Here is a 19602-nt window from a genome sequence, read left to right on the forward strand (position 1 = left end):
CAGCTGAAGGAACCTGAAGGGCACCCATGGCCTTAGCAAGGCCAGTGTCCTTCTTCATCTTTTCCAACATCTCACCAACCTGGGGACCGAAAAGGTATTCTCCGGTGAAGGGCAGCTTAACGAGATGTTGTTAAACTTCCTACTTTTGAAACCTGAGACATGCATCCAAGAGTGGCGATGGAGGATCACTGAGGTGTTCAGCTCACTGTCAGCTTTATCACCCGAATCTAACACACAACAAATGGTAGCGTTGGATATGGCCTTCCCATCCTCAACAGTCTCTGCTCCCCTATTCCAGTACTGGTCAGGGAGATGTTGGAGTAAGGCCACAACCTCTTCCCATTGGGCTCTGTCATAGTAAGTCAGGAGGCCAACCACATTGGCAACAGGGACACTGTCATGGTCAGGATCCACCAGTGGGTCCACGTCGTAGTCCTCCCAAGGATCGTCCATAGGGTGAAGGTAGAGTGGCACACCAAAGTCCTCTGCTGGAGAGTCAGGAGTAGGGCTACCTGTGTCTGAATAGGACTCAAGTGACCACTGAGAAGAAGTCATAAGAGGTGAGGCTGGTCAGGTGAAGGTGATGAAGTCAGTGGTAGAAGTGGAGGTGATGAAGGAGTTGGAGAAGGAGGAGGGGTAAGGGAAGTGCCCTTAGGTCTCTTAGGAGGCACCTTTTGGAGAGAAGTGTCTGGGCTTGGGGTATTCTTAAAGCAGAGTCTTCACTTATTGTATAAAGTCTTCCCAGTGGCAGAGATCTTGCCTGTGCAGGAGTGAATAATGATCCGACGTTCCCTTTCAACATGCTTCCTTTGAAACTTCGAGGATGGGCCTCTACTCTGAAGCAGCTGTCTCTGCAATGGGACGGCACGAGACGGGTCCTGGGAACGTCAATAAAATGAGTGAACATGATGGTGTAAAAAATAATATATAATGGTTCAGTGCCCATATGCGTTCACTACCAGAACACATGTTGCAGAAACTGTGTGACTCCAAAAACTTCTTTGAAGAAAAACAGTCAAACCCCAACACTAGAAGGCAGGTGTACGCTGAGCATGTAAGTCTACTGACACTACATTTGCGCACACACACAAATAAATGTATATTTATATGTTATTACTTTTTTCACTGAAAAAACCAAGGGTTAAAGTGATGTCATAGTACGGGATTGTAATAATAGGTTACTCTACATTAAAATAAAATTGGAAATTCACAAAACAAAACATGGTTAAAGAAACGTAACCACCAAAAAAGCCTGGGTCTGCGGGATCTGCCACCTGTGCTCCGCACTGTGGCTTGATGCTGACTGCTACGCTGAGCCCTTCTAGCAGCAGCAATGGCCTGGCGCTGAGCCTGCCGCACTGTGCACAGTATGACCGGTATGTACCATACTGGGCCAGTGAGGGAGGGGCAGCCCAGACTGTGAAACCGGCTCTCATTTCTCCCACAGCTCCAGAGAAGCCAGTGAACCACAAGGAAATGTTGGCACTGGCAGAGGAGATCAGTGGCAGCGGTGGCAGCTACGAGTACCTGTAGCTGGGTATTGGTGATGCGCAGGTGAGAAAGGTACAGGCCCTGCACTTTCTCCTGGTCCCCTTGTGCCCCCTGGCCCCACATACTTAAAATGTGATTTTTGCAGGGGGCACCAGTCTGTACATTTTGATGTGGTGTGGCAGACAAGGGTTGGCTGAGCAGTTCATCCATCCCAGAACTCTGTGGAATTTAGCGGAGTTTCTCTGCAACTTTGCAGAATTCTGCAGAGTGAAACTCTGCAAACTCCATCCAGCCCTAGTTTGCACATACTGTTTTAAAAAACAAAGCCAATGAAATTCTCCAGCAACTATAACTCATGACCTAAAGCATCCGCAGTGTTGTTATTATTCCTGTCATTCAGGTGTTGCAGTGATGCTGTTTTGCCCCGCACTTTTTTCCCACTTTTTTTGTAGGATGTAGGACTGAGTCCCTGAATCCTAAATTGACGGTCACCCCATCTTTGTAGATGTGGTGGCAGCCAATCAGATCCTATCTAAAAATCCTATCTAAAGATCTATTATGTGTGCAGATCCTGAGCAGAATGAAATATACAATGTTTTTTAACCTTAATTTTTCAAACTACGGAACAGATTTACACCAACTCACAAAAAGCACACCTTCTGGACCACGAATTAGGTTTCTGCTAAATTTCGGGCCATTACGTATAGTCGTTTTGACTGCAGCTGTTTCTAATTTTCCTATGGAAAAATGAATGGGGAAAACTTATTTTGGGAGCTCCCGCCCTTTTCTCGGCCTGACTTGATGGGTCACCCTATAATTTTCCAGAAAGGAGCTGAGGTGGAAAAACATGTTTTTTGAAACGTTTCATGAATATTCGTCAAACAGCACCCAAGTTATATTCAAACAAAAATAACTTTTTCTTTGGAAATGGGGCCTAAGGCAGATGGTAAATTACAGTGGTCTGCTAGTTGGAAAGTGTGCATACCAACAGTTTTGTCCTTTGTTATCTTCCATTTTAGGGGTCCCTCATGGATCAATCGCCTCGCGGTTATATTGAGGTTCTATTGTAGAAAAAATGGACATTAATCAATTTTATGCACTGATATTGAAAAATAAGCTACAAAATCCGTCAAGTGCCCAAAGAAGACAAAAAATGTTTACCTGAAACTGTGCGGTCACGGGGTAATTTTTGATCTTTTTTAGGTCAGTGGTGTCAAGCTGCGCCTGATACATCTTAATGTGGCGCCGATTCTTGACTCTCTTCACTCTATCTTTCACGAACATCAAAATCTCATGACATCGGTCCCTACATTGGACCAGTTTGTCCTCCTCTGAGCTGCCACCTGCAGGACAAAGCAGGACATCTTGGGTGTTTTCCAGCACTTAAAAGCATTAGGTTTGGCAGAAGCACTGAAGTCAGGAAACAAACAAGTTCCATCAAGGACTTCTCAGGACCATAACAGAGAAACAACCAAGAAAGAATCAGAGATTACATTCAACACACATTTAACACCATGCATGCTTTGGTTTTCTAAGCAGGCAGCTACAAACATACACATTAACTTCATTCTGAAAAACTTGTGAATACAGTGCAATGTGGGAATTGTATAGCTCAACTGTGTTCTGTGCCTTGATACAGGGCTGTGTGAAAATTCTCAGGCCTAGACATAACCATGTCAAAATTAACGTAATGCACACCAAGAGCAGACTACAATAGTTAAATAAGAGTCAGTAAGATGTTCTCACCAAGCTACATCACTACTCTTTAGCCTTCAAACGACCTAAAATACCAGCCTAGTTTTTTACCCTTTCGGCTAGCCCATGACTGCTCTTTACATTTCACTAAGATGTAAAAGTGTCGGCTCTCTGTAATATTTTATGACCGTCATAACTTTAGGAGCTATTTCACACTCCATTCCCCTTCAGAAAACTGAGTACAAGACTCTAACCAATGATCCACAAAGCCATCCTGTGAAAAACATGTATAATAGTCCTGGGGGTCTACAAGGTAAGCTTGAGTAGATATTCTATGTATGTAGACTGTTCTCAGCAAGAATGGATAAGACTAAGCTAGCACATGTTCCTTGCTGAGTATTCTTAAGGTGGACGAGACTTCAAATTTGCTTACATTTTGATCCTGATGGACTCCTCCTAAAACGTTTTAAAAAAACATTAAGCCACTTAAGATTTTATTTAAGGTGTGTAGGGCATACAGCTCACAGATCCAGATGGTGATCCTTGCAATCACCCTCTCACTTAGCTAGAAGTTAGTTGTTACACTCCATTTTGGATACTAAAACATTAAAGCTGGTGGCAAGACATCTTTAGGTTTATTTCAACTGGAATTTCAGGAATACATTAAAAAAATTAGCTAAAGTGAACCAAATATGTATTTCCACAAGCTGCACCAAGACTGGAAAGGACTTATGAACTTTGAGCATTAGCTGCTGAAGTTCATGTTACTTACCAGTAAGTAGTAAGGGGCTGAGTTAGAGTTTGGCTGAGAAGTTACTCTGTCACAAAGGCGATGAAGTACCCTCTCCACCAAACTGAAGGTCCGCCACCTGATATACCAACGAGTGGACCTTAAGCATGTCAACGACAGAGACTTCTTCATCTCCATTGCTGACATACTTCTCTGACTGCTCGCCCCAAGGGACAGCAACAAACATTTAATTAGCACCCGTACAATGGGAAAAAATCCCTTAGTGTTGGGGCATTAGTTTTAGTTTTTTCAAAAACAAAACTTTACCGTGGGATTTTCTTTTTGAAAAAAAACCAGAAATATTTTAAAAGTTGGACAGATGGTACAATAATTTGGACGGTATTGTCAGTCAAACCTTTAATACAGGAACTGCTATGACAGTGGTTCCTGCTAATGTGTGGAACTGTGCACAGGGCTAGAGGACAACTCTAAATTTGGCAGGCAGTGAACCCTCAGTATGGTCAGAGTAAAGTGCTCCGCCATACTGATGGACTTTGCCCATCAAACTCTAAATGATCTTTGACATTCAGCTGGGATAGGGTATCCTACAAGCAAGATTGAGAAGACATAATTGGGCTACTTGGGAAACAATAAAATCTTCTGAAATTCATGGCTCATTTACAAAATATTAATGCCCTTTTTATTAAAAAAATAGATTGGTTTATATGGAGATCATATGGACAAGGCATCACATAGGATCTTACTTTAAGTATCATGTCCTTTTGCCTTACTCAGTTTCTTTAAACATGTGTAAAAACACCTGGAACATAAATACATATAATGTGGCATAAGTCAGACCCATTCGGGGGAGGCAAAAGGACAGAACAATGCCTTTGTAGAAAATATCCATATAATACAATCCGTAGTGCAGAAGAAACATCAAAGACTGTCATTCATGCAAGGCAATGATACTACAAAGAAGGGCAATTCATGTGTCCTGTTATCCCCTAAAGCCAATACATAACACATGAAACTCATCCCAACTACCCCCTGTCTGCTTTTGTGTGATGCCTCTACTGATAACATAATAAGGAATCAAGGTGGATAGCCCATACATGTTTGTGGAGCATCCAACTAGTATCCAGTGTGACATCTCCTCCCTTTCAAAATTCCTAGGGTGTAAGCAATGTCATGTGTCACCCGTCCCCAGCGGCAGTCACTCCCCCATGCTCCCTCAGGGCAGCCAAGATAACCATCCAGTCTCATATAACATCTTCAAGTTTATCATCTTTACAAACATTTCTCATCTACACCTCCTCCGCGATCACCCGTTGACAAATATCTTTCATTCATGCCACGTATTTGGGGTGTGTCAGACTGAGTCATTTTGCCCGCACCAACTCAAGGAGGGCAAACATCCTGCTTAATTTATTTTGGGCAGGAGAGGGAATCAGTTGCAACAACACTTGGTGGATCTCCATTGACACGTCCCACCGGAAGCTGTATCCATGTTGTACAATATGTCTTCCACGTAGGAGGACAAGGGTGAGCATGGCCACACCATATGCAGAAAATCTGCCATCTGAGCCCCACTTCATGCGCAGCCAGCTGGTCAAATATTGTAGATGCCATGCAATAATTGTGGAGTAAGATAAGTCAGGTGTAAAATATTATATTACAAGAGTTTAAAGTGTGCATTGGAGGTGACTGTCCGTACCCCCTCATGGACCATCACCCAATTTTTAGCTGATGAGGGCTACCCCATGATAGCCTCCCACTTGGCCTGGACAGGAAGCACCACAGATTGTCACATGGAGTCTGTATTCTTGGGAAATCAGCCTATGGCCCTGAGCCGTTTAAAGCAGTGTAATCAAGATATTGGACCGGGTTGGTTCATCAGGAATGGACGGCCACAACTCCTGGGCCGTGCTTGACATTTTCATATAGTGGAGGCATTGACACATACCCAGGGAAAAGGTTTCAATTACCTCCTCCCTCATAATCAAGCACTGTCCAGAATGTAGATCTACCATAGTTTTGCAACCTCCATCCTTTCATTTCTGCACCAACATAGAGTTAGCAATTTGCAAGAAGGGTTTCACTGTCGACAGAGGCACATCCAGAGTGTATGGGGCCCACTGGAAAATGCTACGGACCACTCCCTCCTACCTGTCAGATAAGGAAAGGTGGAGGCAGCCCCCATGCCAGACCTAAAGAGGATCAGCAAGGGTATCCCTTCATGTGCTTCCTGCAGAAGCCGTTTCTTCCATTTGTCGTCCATGTCCAGCCAATGAATTGCACGCTGCAGTTGGGCTGCCATATAATAAAGTTCTAGATGCAGGATCTCCAGTCCCCACTCACTTCACATTCCTTTTAGGGTGGCTAGAGCAATTATTTGGCACTTGGTTCCCCGGATTAGGCCCACTATCAAACTATCTAGGGTGTGAAAATATTGCCTAGGGATTGCTTATGGAGTACTCTGTAGGGCATAGATGCATTGTGACAGTATGATCATTTTCACAATTGCAATCCTGCCGATCAGGAACAGGGGCAGCTCCTTCCAAAACCTAATCAAGGAGTGCAACGCCTCTATCACTCTTCCAACATTAAGCTTGAGGCACGTAGGGGTTGTATGAGTCAGACAGACTTCGCGGTATCGGGCTTGCATCGTCACCCAGGGAAATCCCACCCCAAGGAAGCTCATCCACCGAGAGCCATACCAGTCTCCCCAGTGCAAATAATTTTGATTTATCCTGGTTGACACATAGACCAGAGAGCTCCCCAAAGGGCTGCTTGATGTTGAACAGAATAGGTGCTGAGTGGGCTGGTTGCCTCAGATACAACAGGGCATCATCGGTGCAGAGGAAGACCACTTGGTTGGTCTCTCCCAGTGATATTCTCCATCGGTCACCATATTCCCCATCGCTCGCTGCAGAGTCTCTTCCAAGGGCTCCATGGCGATGGCAAACAGGAGCGGCAAAAGAGGGCATCCTTGTCTAGTACCTCTGCTCACCCAGAAGGGCTCAGAGACCACTCCACCTGAGCGCACCCTGGCTCATGGATCAAAGTAGAGGAGGGGAATCCAACAGTAGAACCCAGAGCCCAAACCCATCGTCTGGAGCACCTACCACAGGAATGTCCAATTCAGGGAATCAAATGCCTGTTCTGTGCCAAGGAGTGTCAAGACATAACTATCAGTCAGGAGCCACGGAGCATGATATACATGAGCCAAGCCTCTCGGATTGTGGAGAGTGTTGCACTTATGAATAAAGCCAGATTGATCTGGTAGTACCGGGGTAGGCAACTGAGGGAGAAGATGCGTAGCCAGCACAATGCTGAGAATTTTCGTTAGGAGAGATATCGGCTTACACACAGAGGTACCCATTGGATCACTACCCAGCTTTATTATCATGACAACTAGTGCCTCTCGCATGTAGGCCGGCAAGACACCAGACCATAAAGCCTCTTCCTAGACCTCCAGTAGGTGGTCAACCACAATATCCAGATATTTATGATAAAACTCCCCTGGCAGCTCATTGCTTTTGCAGGTTTAAGGCATCTAACTGCGGTTAGGATCTCTTCTTTAGAAAGTTGACCATCCAGGGCCTACTATCTCCTGGATCAAGACTTGGGACTGGGACATATGCCAAAAATCTACACAAAGGCTCCAAGGAGGGACACAACCGTTCAGAATATGCATTACTGAGATGGGTAAAAAATACCCCATGGAGACTCCCCCGTGGACAAACCCGCGGACAAACTGGGCCAGCATTGCTCCTGTTTTATCCCCCTACATATGCAGTCGCTGCCTGTAGGCTCTGCAACTCACCGAGCAAAGTTGTCAGGGAAGTAATGTAGCAACGTTTCTTTGACCGTAGCCGCAAACGTGGGGGTCCGATAATGCCTCCGCATGGAGGTGCCACAAATGGATTGCCGGATGACCAGGCTCACCTACACAACACACCAAGACAGGAGAATGGTCTGACAGGTAACGGGCCAGATATGTCACATCTGTAACCCTAGGTGTCAGTTCCGCAGCTACGAAACAATAGTCCAGTTGACTATTTGTACCCATATATAACAAGAATACAGTTGTTGCGATGGGTGCCTCTCCCAGTTGATATCGCACAATGGCACGCCGTGCATCATATCTCGAAGCGCTGTGGTGAGGCAGGCTTAGCATGGACCCTGGGAGGCTCCCAATCCAGTGTCCCACTTAAGGCACAATTACAGTCTACAGCTCAGTAGAGAGACACTGCTGTTAGGACACCGGGTAAACGCTCTGGACAATCAACATTGGGCGGCCTATACATTAATAATAAAAGTCTCTCAGCCATCAAGGGAACCATGTAGAGTGACATAACATCCCTCAGGGTGAACAACATCATTCTTGCAACAGAATGGGAACCCTAGGGCCACCCAAATGAGCACAACAGGAGTATGCGGTAGTGCATATTTGCACTCTCCAGCGCCTTCGCAGGCAAGGAATACAATCCCCCCACACATGCAATTCCTGAAGGAATGCTATTGCCACCTTGTAGCATTTAACCTCTTCAATGCCCGTGACGAGCTGGTCTCGTCATGGGCCGCGGTTGCGCTGTGCCCATGACGAGACCAGCTCGTCACAAACCCCGCCCGCTAATGAAACGGCCGGCACAGGGCGGGGAAAGGGGCGGGCACTGAAGGGGTTAAGAAAGGCAAACACATTTCTGTGTTTCTCAAAGAGGGATATCCCCCTAACATTCTAGGCAATCAGTTTCGTCATGGGAGAAGTCATTATTTATATATTTATATACTTCATCTACACATCACTTCTCCTTCCATACATTTTGACAGTTACACCACTGGTAATTAAACCGAAAAAGCCCACCTTGCAGGGCCCATTTGCACAAAAGCAGAGCTAACTTCCCCAACAGTACCCCAACATGAGACTCAAGACAATGCTCTAACTCCCCCCTCTGCTTGGGCAGTGTAGCTATCCCACCCTGTCCAGGCATAGACAAGTGTGGAGTCAGCAATCGCTGCCCCACACCACAACTTCAGAATTCACAAAAACAGGTGAAATAATATGAAATAACACTCCCATCCCTCCTCTTCCCACAAGCATGTGCTTCCCAAGAGGTCCCCAACTGGGAGCAGGCAGCTGATGTTGGCCAAAGGCTCAGACAAATGAACGCCACATGATTACAGTAGGTCAAGTGCCAGCTAGATCTCAGCTATGGCCTGATCTGTCTCCAACCAGGCCCTAGTCCGCTTGCTGTTCTTGGGAGGTCCACTCCAAGTCAGGAACCACCTCAGTGGCCCGCAGCATGACATCGGGGTAGACCAGAATCCTATCTGACAATTTTCCGTCCTCCAGGCTCTTCCAGCACCCGCGTTGTTACCTGCTGTGCGCAGACCAACTTTGTGTTTCTGGTCGGGACTAGCCCGATTGGAACAGATCCTGGGCAGATCAGCGTGTCATCCAGTTTAGTCAGTCACTAGCATCTCCTGCGGTGAAAAAGAACAGGGCCTTCCCCTACTATTGGTCGTCTCTTGACTGATTGGAAAGTTCTTGCTTGTCCTTTACCCTTTATGTGTAATCAGTATAGGTAGAGATAGAGGGGCACTCAAATATTAAAGGGACCACGTAACGCATTGTCTGCAGGATAGCGTCTGTCACGAACATTAAACAGGATGGTAATAATCACTCTGGGTGGGGCTCCAGGTCTCTGTGGTGGGGCAAGGGCCATGTGCAGTCTTTCAGTTGCAAAAAATTTAGCGAGTCTCTTAGGAAGCAGGACTGTAGTGATCCAGTTCTCCAGAAAACGTTTGGTGAATTGACCCTCTGCCCTCTCTTGGAACACCACAAATCGTAAATGGTTCCTGGTTCCTGTGGGATCTCCCTACAGAATCTTCCAAGTGTTTCTGCAGATAGAGGACAGAATCTCGGAGGATGTGGACCTCCTGTGGCAAGGTGTTTACATTCTGCTCCGTAGTGGCCACACGCTCAGGTCAGTTCACAACAGGTTTACAACTATAGCGACAGAGTAAATCTTATGAACCATGCTGTCACAAGAATTTTGAATTGGCGACAATAAATCCGACAGAGACAGTGCTGCCTCTGTAGTCCCATGCTGTTGTTCCATGCCACCAGTCTGGGATCCTGCTTGTGTTTGGCCCTACAGAGCACTGGCTGTGTGTATTTGCATATTTTTTTCATTTAGGGTGATTTGGTTCCTTTATCTCTCAACATTGTAAAAACTGGCCGCACCACCACCTGAAATTTGGAGCGCAGATGTGCCACTAAAGTATCTGAGCAGTCCCTTCCAACAGACACCGCACAGGAACCCACCACCCGCCAGCCTCACAGTATCACCACACAGAGCCGGGGTCTCCGAGGCATTACAGTATTTCCCAAGCACCAGGAGAGGGCGACCCATCCCCAGCACAACACAGAGTTTCACAGAGCAGTCCCATGGTTTCTGGTACAAGGAATTCAGAGAGGGAATACTGCAGTTAACCCAGTGAGGGCTGGTCAGTCCAAACCCAGGACCGCGCAAAACAACCTGTGTATGCAATTGAAGTACCAGCCAGCAATATTTTCCTCTAGGACAGGGGCCTCGCAATGCTATCAGTCCCTCTCAACTTGTAGTCAGGGCCGGCCCGACATTCCTCCATTGGGGAAACAGGGTCACGTTATCTTGCTACAGCATCATCAGGTCAAATGCTAGTACAGCCAATATTACAGGAGCTTGCTGCAAGTGCACCTGTGCATCCGGTGGGACCCCGGGAACTCTGTTAGCACAGAGGCTCATATGTCAGGGCTAAAGAGATGCATAGAAGGTCTACCCATCTTTATGCAGTGGACCTCCCACTTGCAATCAATGTCCCTTCTTTTGGGTCCACAGTAGGAGCCCATGCGCACAGTGGGCATCACTCCAGCCACACCATGGCATATCACTTTGCACTACCCACGAGTTGTGGAGTGGCAGCCTTGGGAGACTTAAGGGCCCTTACCTGGCTCACCTTATGTCCTAGCACAAGTGGCTGCTGGTTTTTAGGTGCTGCAAAAGTAGACAAGTCCTCCTCTCCCTCTGTTTCATGTGCAGCACCACCCGCAGTCTTCCCCACCTCTAAGGGCATCACAGCTTGGGTGACCAGCCCAGGAGAGTCACAGCACCAAAAGCAGCTGCCTTGAGTTCCAGCCCCACAGCTGGGCATCAGGGTCACTCCAGTCTCTCCCCCACATCCAATCCGGGACAGAATTGCAGTCTCCAGATTGGGGGCCATATGTCTCACCTCAGTTTTGCACGCCAAGACCATCTTAATCCCAAGAGCAATATGGTGCTGGCCCAAGCTTCCAGGACTTTGCCCGACTCCACTCCAGAAGGCGGCTCAGGCACACGCCAGAAAACCTGTGGCTGATGTGTAGAGTTGGCAATGTAGCAGGGAGTCCACCCAGAAAGATATACAGAAGGATCACACAGGAATATGGCAGGATTACTTAGACTCCAGCAGGAGCGCATGGAGGAGCGTCTAATCAACCATGTTGCCTTGCCATGCCCCCAAAAATATTGATCAGTTCAACAAGCACTGGTGGGAAAAGCCACATCTCACTGTACTAAAGCTTCCAACAGTGCGTGATGGCTGTTACAATTAATCAAATTGAAAAGATCTCAATGCAAACTGCACCTGGAGGTAAAGAAACGTAATTCAGGACAGCTTTAAGACCAGAACAGCAAAACAAAACGTGGCAAAGTGCCCCTTTCTCAGGTGCACACATGTCTTTCCTGAATTTACCTCCATGATTCCTGAACAACCATCAATAAGGATTGGGTGCAAGTATCATGTGCTTATTGATGTGAAATTACAATGGGGTTTTCAGTACAGGCTAGCACTTTGTAGCTCTGTGATTTTTGAAGAAACACACTAAAAGGTGGGTTTGATTTTAGAATGGTAATATGAAGGTCCCTCTCTGCGTGGAAGTAAAGGTTGCCACTGACGTGGAAAACTTAAATGCTGTGGATAAATGTGGTTGAGGAGAAAGAAAGATCCTTGGACAACCACCTTTTCAGGTCACAACTCAGCGCGGAAACAAGAGTGACTCACAATCCTCTTGGAGCATCTGGGTCCTCTTCCAGTACTAAGATAACTGCAGCTGGGTCTGGTGCATCACGAGCCAAGCGGAGAAACAACTTAGATGCAAGTGGTATGAAATCAGAGCTAAACGTGAACAGTTTCTCCCTTTTTTGTTGTAAAATTTCCTTTTGGTGTGGTAAGGAGCAGCGGGAAGGGAATATTCCCAGAGCCAAAGCTGCCACATTTAAGGCCAGATATTGGCCGAGGAACTGAGAGCCACTGACTTCTTCACAGCAAGGTTCTGGCAAAACACCCGGATGGTATTCGATAAACAAAGCCCATAACACCTGAGATGGAAGTCAAGCGACTGTCAGTTCTCCGAGTAGATGTGAACACCCCTACACCTTTGGGATGATGGCTGTTGTGCTCTCTCATTCACTTCTTTGTTAAAGGCGTGTTAGTATGCCACAGTATATGGGGCAGAATTGGAGTACTTGACTTCAAGGTAGTTGCTGTGAGGTTGTAGGGTTGGCTGCACCTTTGTGATTTTGCCTCACCAGCTGCTAATGAAATCTTCTCTGTGCCTTTTTACATGATGGAGCTCACAAAGGTGGGGAAAAGCAGATAGTGGGAAGTCCATGAAGCAACTGCAAAGTTCCTGTGGTCAAGGTGGACCTTAAGATAACCTCGCATTTTGCTTGTGCTGAATTCACATGTGATCATGTATGCTTCACTTCAGAGGCCATTTTGACTACAATAAAATGTAAATTACTGCAAGAAGGGAAGCCAGCACCTCACAAATGTAGTAAACCTGTGAGTATGTGCCCTTGATGAAAAAAATAGAAAGGGTAGAAGAAGAACTATGATAATGGAAACAAAATATACCATTGTTTTGATACGAGTTAAAGTGGAGCAACCCTGCTGCTACAAGTGAATTCCGGTGCATTTTTGTAAGGGGGGGGATTAAGGAAAATGTTACTCAACCTTTAATCATCTCTTTGTAGTTTGTAGTGCTGTAGAATTCACATGTTCTACATACTCCTGCCATCTAATGTTGGGCTCAGACTTTGCAAGTTGTTTTTGCTCAAAACGTTTCTTCGAGTCACAAGGTCTCCTGTGATTACTCCCTTACATTGCTTTCTGTAGAGTAGTGAATGCAAGTATAGAGTGGCTAATAGTTAAAAATTTGTTAACCATGCAAATAGTGTATACAGTAAGGTTAACACTTGATGTTACCGAGATATGTAAACAAGACACTGACTCTGGGCAGGAGGGTGGGTGCATGTGAATCTACAGCACAAACAGTTACAAACAGATGCTTACTGGGTAAGTAACATACTCTGTTCGCAGCATGTGTGGCCATAGATATACATTCTAGGCACATGCTGTAAAGCAGTACTCCCTAAAGCAGTGGCTTCTCAGTGGATATTGTATATGTCTGATACCGAGTTCTTAGTACTATTTGGTCAACCCTAGTCTATTGACAGGTGAGCTAGCTACACAATAAGGTTTGGTAAATGTGTGCACAATTGACCATGTAACTGCTTTGAAATATCAGCTATTCAATCAATCAATCATGGATTGGTAAAGTGCAACTACTCACCTGTGGGGGTCTCAAGGCACTGGGGAGGGTGGCTCCATAATGTGCTGAGGTCATCCGAAGAGCTAGGTCTAGAGGTCCTTCCTGAACTGGGGCAATGTGGGAGATTTCCAGAGGTGGAAGGGTAGGGTGTTCTAGGCTTTGGCTATGAGGTAGGCGAAGGACTTTCCTCCCATTCTAGTCTTGTTGATATGAGGGACAGTGGGCAGAGAGAGCTGGGCTGATCGCAGGTATCTTTTGGGTGCATGTTCAGGTATGCGGGTCCTGTGTTGTGAAGGGCCTTGTATGCGTGGGTGAGGAGGTTGAAGATTCTTCTTCTTTCGACTGTAAGCCAGTGGAGATCGCGCTGCTGTTGGGTGATGTGACTGCAACGGCGGATGACGAGGATTAGTCTGGCTACGGTGTTCTGGACAGTCTGGAATTTGGGAAGGAGTTTCTTATTGCTTCCGGCACAGAGAATGTTGCCATAGTCCAGTCTGCTGCTGATGAGTGCATGCGTGACGGTTTTTCTGGATTTGGGTGGGATCCATCTGAAAGTCTTTCAGAGCTTACGGAGGGTGTTGAAGCAGGTCAAGGATACGGCGGGGATCTGGTGGTTTATTGTGAGCGATGAGTCTAGGATGATGCCGATGTTTTGAGCGTGCTCCTTCAGGGTGGGGGAAAGGGCCACCAGGAGCTATTGGAATATTCACTTCCCAGTAGCATGTGGCCTAGGGGGTAGAACCCTCAGATAGAATTTTTGGATACATTTAACAATGCATCTAGCTATGCCAGCTTTTTTTGTAGGGTAACCATTACAAGGTTTAGCAATAGCAACAAAATGCTGTTGAGCTGTACCTGCACTGGCCGCTGCTGTATTTATTCACAGTTTCTTGGGAGTCAAGAAGGGAGCACCCATGATCAATGGAATTTAGGGTGCCACCCAGGTGTATGACCACTTCCTCCAAAGTGTGGCATATTCTTGCCCCAGAAATCATAATTGTCTCGAAATCCAACATGGAAAAAGTCTCTACAGAGGAGCTGTATCAGGCTAACCCACCCTACTGGTGTGACTAATTTTCCTAAACACTTCTTTTCCAACCCTGTCCTGTTCTTGGAATTGCTCAAGTACCAAGGTGGACAAGGATGACTTCACAAAATTCCTCCAAGAACATGAGGTCTTTCTTTTACAGGAAACTTGGCAGCCTACAAATGCATTCATCATGGGCTGCAAGGAATACCAGGAATACCATAACACGCCATAAAAGAATAAAGCTCTGGGAGAGCAAAGCAAGGTTTATCGATCTACATCTCTACTGACATACTCTGGGCCCACGAAGAGGTGGATTTGTATCCAACATAGATGCAGTGTGTGAAACTAGAAGCCACACCTGACTTCACACTAATAATCCTAAAGATATACACACACTCGGCACTCAAGCACAAGGTGGAAAAAATTCAGTCGCTGAAAGGGATGCTCAAAGCACTGAAACCCACATATCCCCAAGCAAGCATAATTCTGTCAGGGGAATTTTTAATGAGACAACAAGATTTTCCTGAGCTGTAGCAATATCAGTTCATGTTACTAAGATAACTGATAATTTTAAAATGGATTGCTTTTATATGTATTTTGTGATGGTTTTTATTAACTAATAACAATAAACTCTTATCTTACCTATCTTACCTGTCAGCCGACTTCAACATGAATTTATTACAGGGCTCAGACAGCAAATTTCCAGGACAAACGCTGGTAAAACAGGGCAACCAAACAAGATGCATTTTTTACCAGACAGATCGCATCTCTGTGCTTGAGGATCTGGCATGTTCACACTAAATGGACGTAGTCCTTTGTAAGCCTGGGCAAAGCACTACGCTACGCTCGCGTAGTTTGCGAAGTTTGCGATACTTCGCGAATTGCACGTAGCACAGTGCAAACACGTGTAGCGTAGTGTTGCGTAGTGCAGCGGTCACTTTTTGCTTGCTCGCGGTCCTCAACGTCAAGTTGGCGACCGCGAGCAAGTAAAATGACATCCCGGCGAGACTTTTTCCTCGTTCGCGATCAGCAACATCAAGTTGGCGATCGCGAGCGTGGAAAATAAACCTCCTGGCGAGTCTCAACGCAAGGAGGTCAGGTTTCTCATTGCGAGTGGTCGCGTATGCTCGCGACCGCTCGCGATGAGAAACTACCAGTCCGCGTTGAGAAAGCTGCCGCTCGAGTAAAAATCTACTCGAGCAGCAGAAAACTACAGCTCGCACTGTGCAAGATGCCGTTTTCAATGATTGCACAGTGCCGGTTGCTTGTCCGCACTGTGCAATCATTGAAAACGACATCTTGCACAGTGCGAACAGGGTACTACGCAGTTCGCGAAGTGCTACGCGTAGCTCGCGTAGTGCGAAGTGCACTTTGCGTAGCTTCGCGTAGTGCTACTTCGCGAACTACGCCCAGGGTTAGTCCTTTGGATCATCCAGCAGCCTTCACAAGTGTAACTGATAAGACCTGCTCAACCATGGATTTTACTCTGGTAGAACCGGACCTGTACAAGTACATTTCAAACTTTAATATGAAAGAAAGATCGGACAGCAATCATTTTGCCCAAACATTTACCCAGGACCTCACTCCGGCCAGGGCGCAAAAAGAACAGGGTCTTGTCTCAGCTGCACAGCCATGCAATCTAAGGCATCTCAAATGGAATGAAGAGACTAAAGATTCTATCATGGAAGTCGGTACCATCTCCCTCTCGCACCCTGATGATAGGCTAACTTTGATACAGGTTTGGGAGGAATTTGTCAAAACATTACCTTTAAAATTTTCAATCAAACCATCCACTAACAAATCAAAAGTAAACACCAGGGCAGCATGGTTTACTTTACATTTAAGGATACTGAAAAAACAACACAACAAAGAACTTAGAAACATGTGTTTATGCGGTCATCAACCAAGCCAGCCCAAGACTCGATTGCCAAAATAGCTGAAATGAAACAAACATACAAAAAAGTGATCAGGGTGGCAAAATATAAACAAAACGAGGCAATCTGGTTGAAACTATTATACGCAAGCCAGCAGAGAAACACTAAACATTTCTGGGGCAAAATAAACTGCCTGATAAACGGGCACAATCAGCACAACAACTCAGACATCACGAAAACCGATTGGACAAACCACATAACCACGGTATATAATGATGCAGCACAGTATAGTGTGCCAATAAGACGTGCAGAGCCTCGAAGGGCCCAATCTGTTTCAAAAATATTCAATGCAGATTGCCCCTACATAGAACAAAGACAGGCAGATTATAACAACTATAATCTCATGGAAGCAGTCTGGGCTGACCATGACACAACGCTGATAACGAAATGTCTTAGACCAGCAGTTCATCAAGTGACGTAAATGCCACTCGAATTTGCTGCCTGAATTAGAGGACTGGGCGACCAACATAAACTTAGTCCCTAAAAGTTAAACAGGCTTTCACGCTGGAATGAGCACTTTAACCAACCTATCAGCTGTCATTCTCTTGGCAGAGCAAGCCATCTCAAAATTGGGCACACTTTATGCATGCTTTCCGGACCTCTAAGCAGCCTTTGATAAGGTCCCAAGGGCCATCCTATGAATAAAGATGGCATGTTGGGGGGTCCCACAAAAATTGCTAGAGGCAATTAGAAATCTCTACTCAAGACATGGGTCCAAATAAAACTTGGAGACAGCTGAAGCATAACCAACAGAATCTTCACTAACAATGGCTTAAAGCAGGGGTCCATCTTGGCACAATGCCTGTTTAACATCTATACAGCCACCCTAGAGAGCCATCTACGCCAATTACAGGGAGACCCCACAGGTTGTGCAACAAACCAATAAGAAGTTTGCAATATGCAGACTGTATAGTCTTGTTCAGCAAAACTCGCCTAGGTTTACAGTGGCTAATTGCCCAATTGCTAGATTATACAAAAAATGCGCAACTGGACCCTAACTACAAAAAAACTAAGGCTCTGTGATTGTAGAGTGCTCATAAGAGACAACCTAGAGTTACCTGGAAGGCAAAGAGTAACACCTTAGAACAGGTATCAACTTTCAAATACCTTGGGGTGCATCTAGAACACTATATGAAATGAAATGAAATGAAATGGTGATTTATAAAGCACAAAATATTCACCCTAGGGTGTCAAGGCGCTCACTCATTGAAACCAAATTTGACTGAAGAGTTCACAGGCGCTTTAATGAATAAACAACCAGGTCTTTAACGCTTTTCTGAAGGCTAACAGATGTGTCTCCTGTTTCAATTATATAGGAAGAGAATTCCACAATTTAGTAGCACCCAACACAAAGCTTCTTTCCCCCCCCCACCCCCACCCGGCAGAACATTTTTTCACACTCGGAACAATAACATCATGTGTAGGGTATCAAGTTCCGTTTTAAAAAACCTGGTCCTATACCCTGTGTGGTCTTAAAGACAATACACAAAGCCTTAAACTCAATACGTTTGACTATTGGCAACCAATGTAGGTCCTTGAGTGTCTTTGACACAGATCTGTGTCTTGGGATATTCAGCAAGAGCCTAGCCGCTGCATTCTGCATAGCCTGCAGTTTCGTTAGGCATTTTTTCCGAAGGTTGATAAAGAGCCCATTGCAATAGTCGGCCCTAGGACAAGCGCTGAGACCATTAATTTACGAAGCTCAACCGGAATGAAAGGAAGGATTTTTCGTAGGAGTTTTAACATATAAAAAGAAAAGGAGGTAACCTGGTTTACATGATTTTCGAATTAAAGTTTGGAGTCAAAAATGACTCCCAGGTTCTTAACCTTGGTCACTGGCGTCGGTAATGGCCCAAATTCCAGGGGCCAAATATCAGGTGACCAAAAGTTAGTATGTGCACACAGCAAACCACAAGTATTATCCAAGCAAGGAAAAGCAAACAAATTGTTATTCGCATTTGAAATCTTGTAACAAAAATGAAGAGATTGCTCAACAAATCATCTTTTGAGGGACGTAGAAGCAAAATTCATGCCTTCCATTTCGTGTGGATCAGAAGGAACTACTCAAAAGTAAAGATTCAGCAAGTCTGAACACCTTACAATCCAGCATCTTCAAAATATTGCTTAGGATTCCACGACATATATCACAAGCCCATATTAGATCGAGTTTGGGCTACACAACCAGATTCCAGTTAGGCAAGGCATCCTAATAAAATACTATTGGAGAATGAGGGCAGATGCAAACTCACTGGCCTTGCAATGTTGGCTTGATGTAGAAAAACAAGCCAGTGCAAAGAACTCAGTCTACACTTCATAACATCAGTCAATTGTGGCCCTGCAGTTAGAAGAGGCCTAGCACACAATAACAGAATACTCTGAGCTCAAAAGGGCAATTAATAAAGTAGCCAAACAGTAATCACTTTTAAAAGATAAAGGAGCTTTAGCGAGTAAAAGGCAAACGTGGGCGGTCCTGCCAACATACTAAGTTTTAAAACCCAAACCATAGTTGTCAGCACACTTCCCAGAGTCAGAAAGCACAATCTGACTCTAATGAGGCCGGGAGTCTTTCCATCAACAGAGTTAATGCTGGCATGGAAACAGACCTGGCCAACCATGGAGTGTCGTCTTTGCAGACAGAATAGTGAATCATTACTCCATCTATTATGCATTTGCCCAGCACGTTTATCACTCGGGAGGGATCTATTATGGCCCACATTATAACTGTTACAAATAAGATCATGCCGACCAACTGTAATACAGCTATTAGGAGGTTCATCAGTTCAGCAAGCATGCAAGGCAGAGAAGTTCTTGGACCTAGCAGCCAAGGAGTTAGAAAAGGATAAATAAGAAAATAACAAATAACATTCAGTCTGCAAATTTGGGCCTGGTAAGGCAGATGGCTCTCCTTTGTCTACTATGCTCTGTACTAAGGGGACTCAGAACTTTTATACAAGACTGAAATCCCTGTGGCTTTTTCCTTCCATTTACTTCCTAAACTCATGCGTATAGTGTTCCCGTCCTTGGCATTGCATATAAGGACATGGAACACTCACCGTATATGTACAGAGAACAATTTATT

The 19602-nt window shown here is 45.4% G+C and overlaps 1 pseudogene; it reads right to left on the reverse strand.

Moving 5' to 3' along the window:
- Positions 1 to 19602, reverse strand: part of LOC146772764 (rho guanine nucleotide exchange factor 11-like) — a 253630-nt pseudogene that overhangs the window by 120362 nt on the left and 113666 nt on the right.

Source organism: Triturus cristatus, chromosome 12 (genome assembly GCF_964204655.1).
Source record: "Triturus cristatus chromosome 12, aTriCri1.1, whole genome shotgun sequence".
In the NCBI taxonomy this organism is placed as follows: domain Eukaryota; kingdom Metazoa; phylum Chordata; class Amphibia; order Caudata; family Salamandridae; genus Triturus; species Triturus cristatus.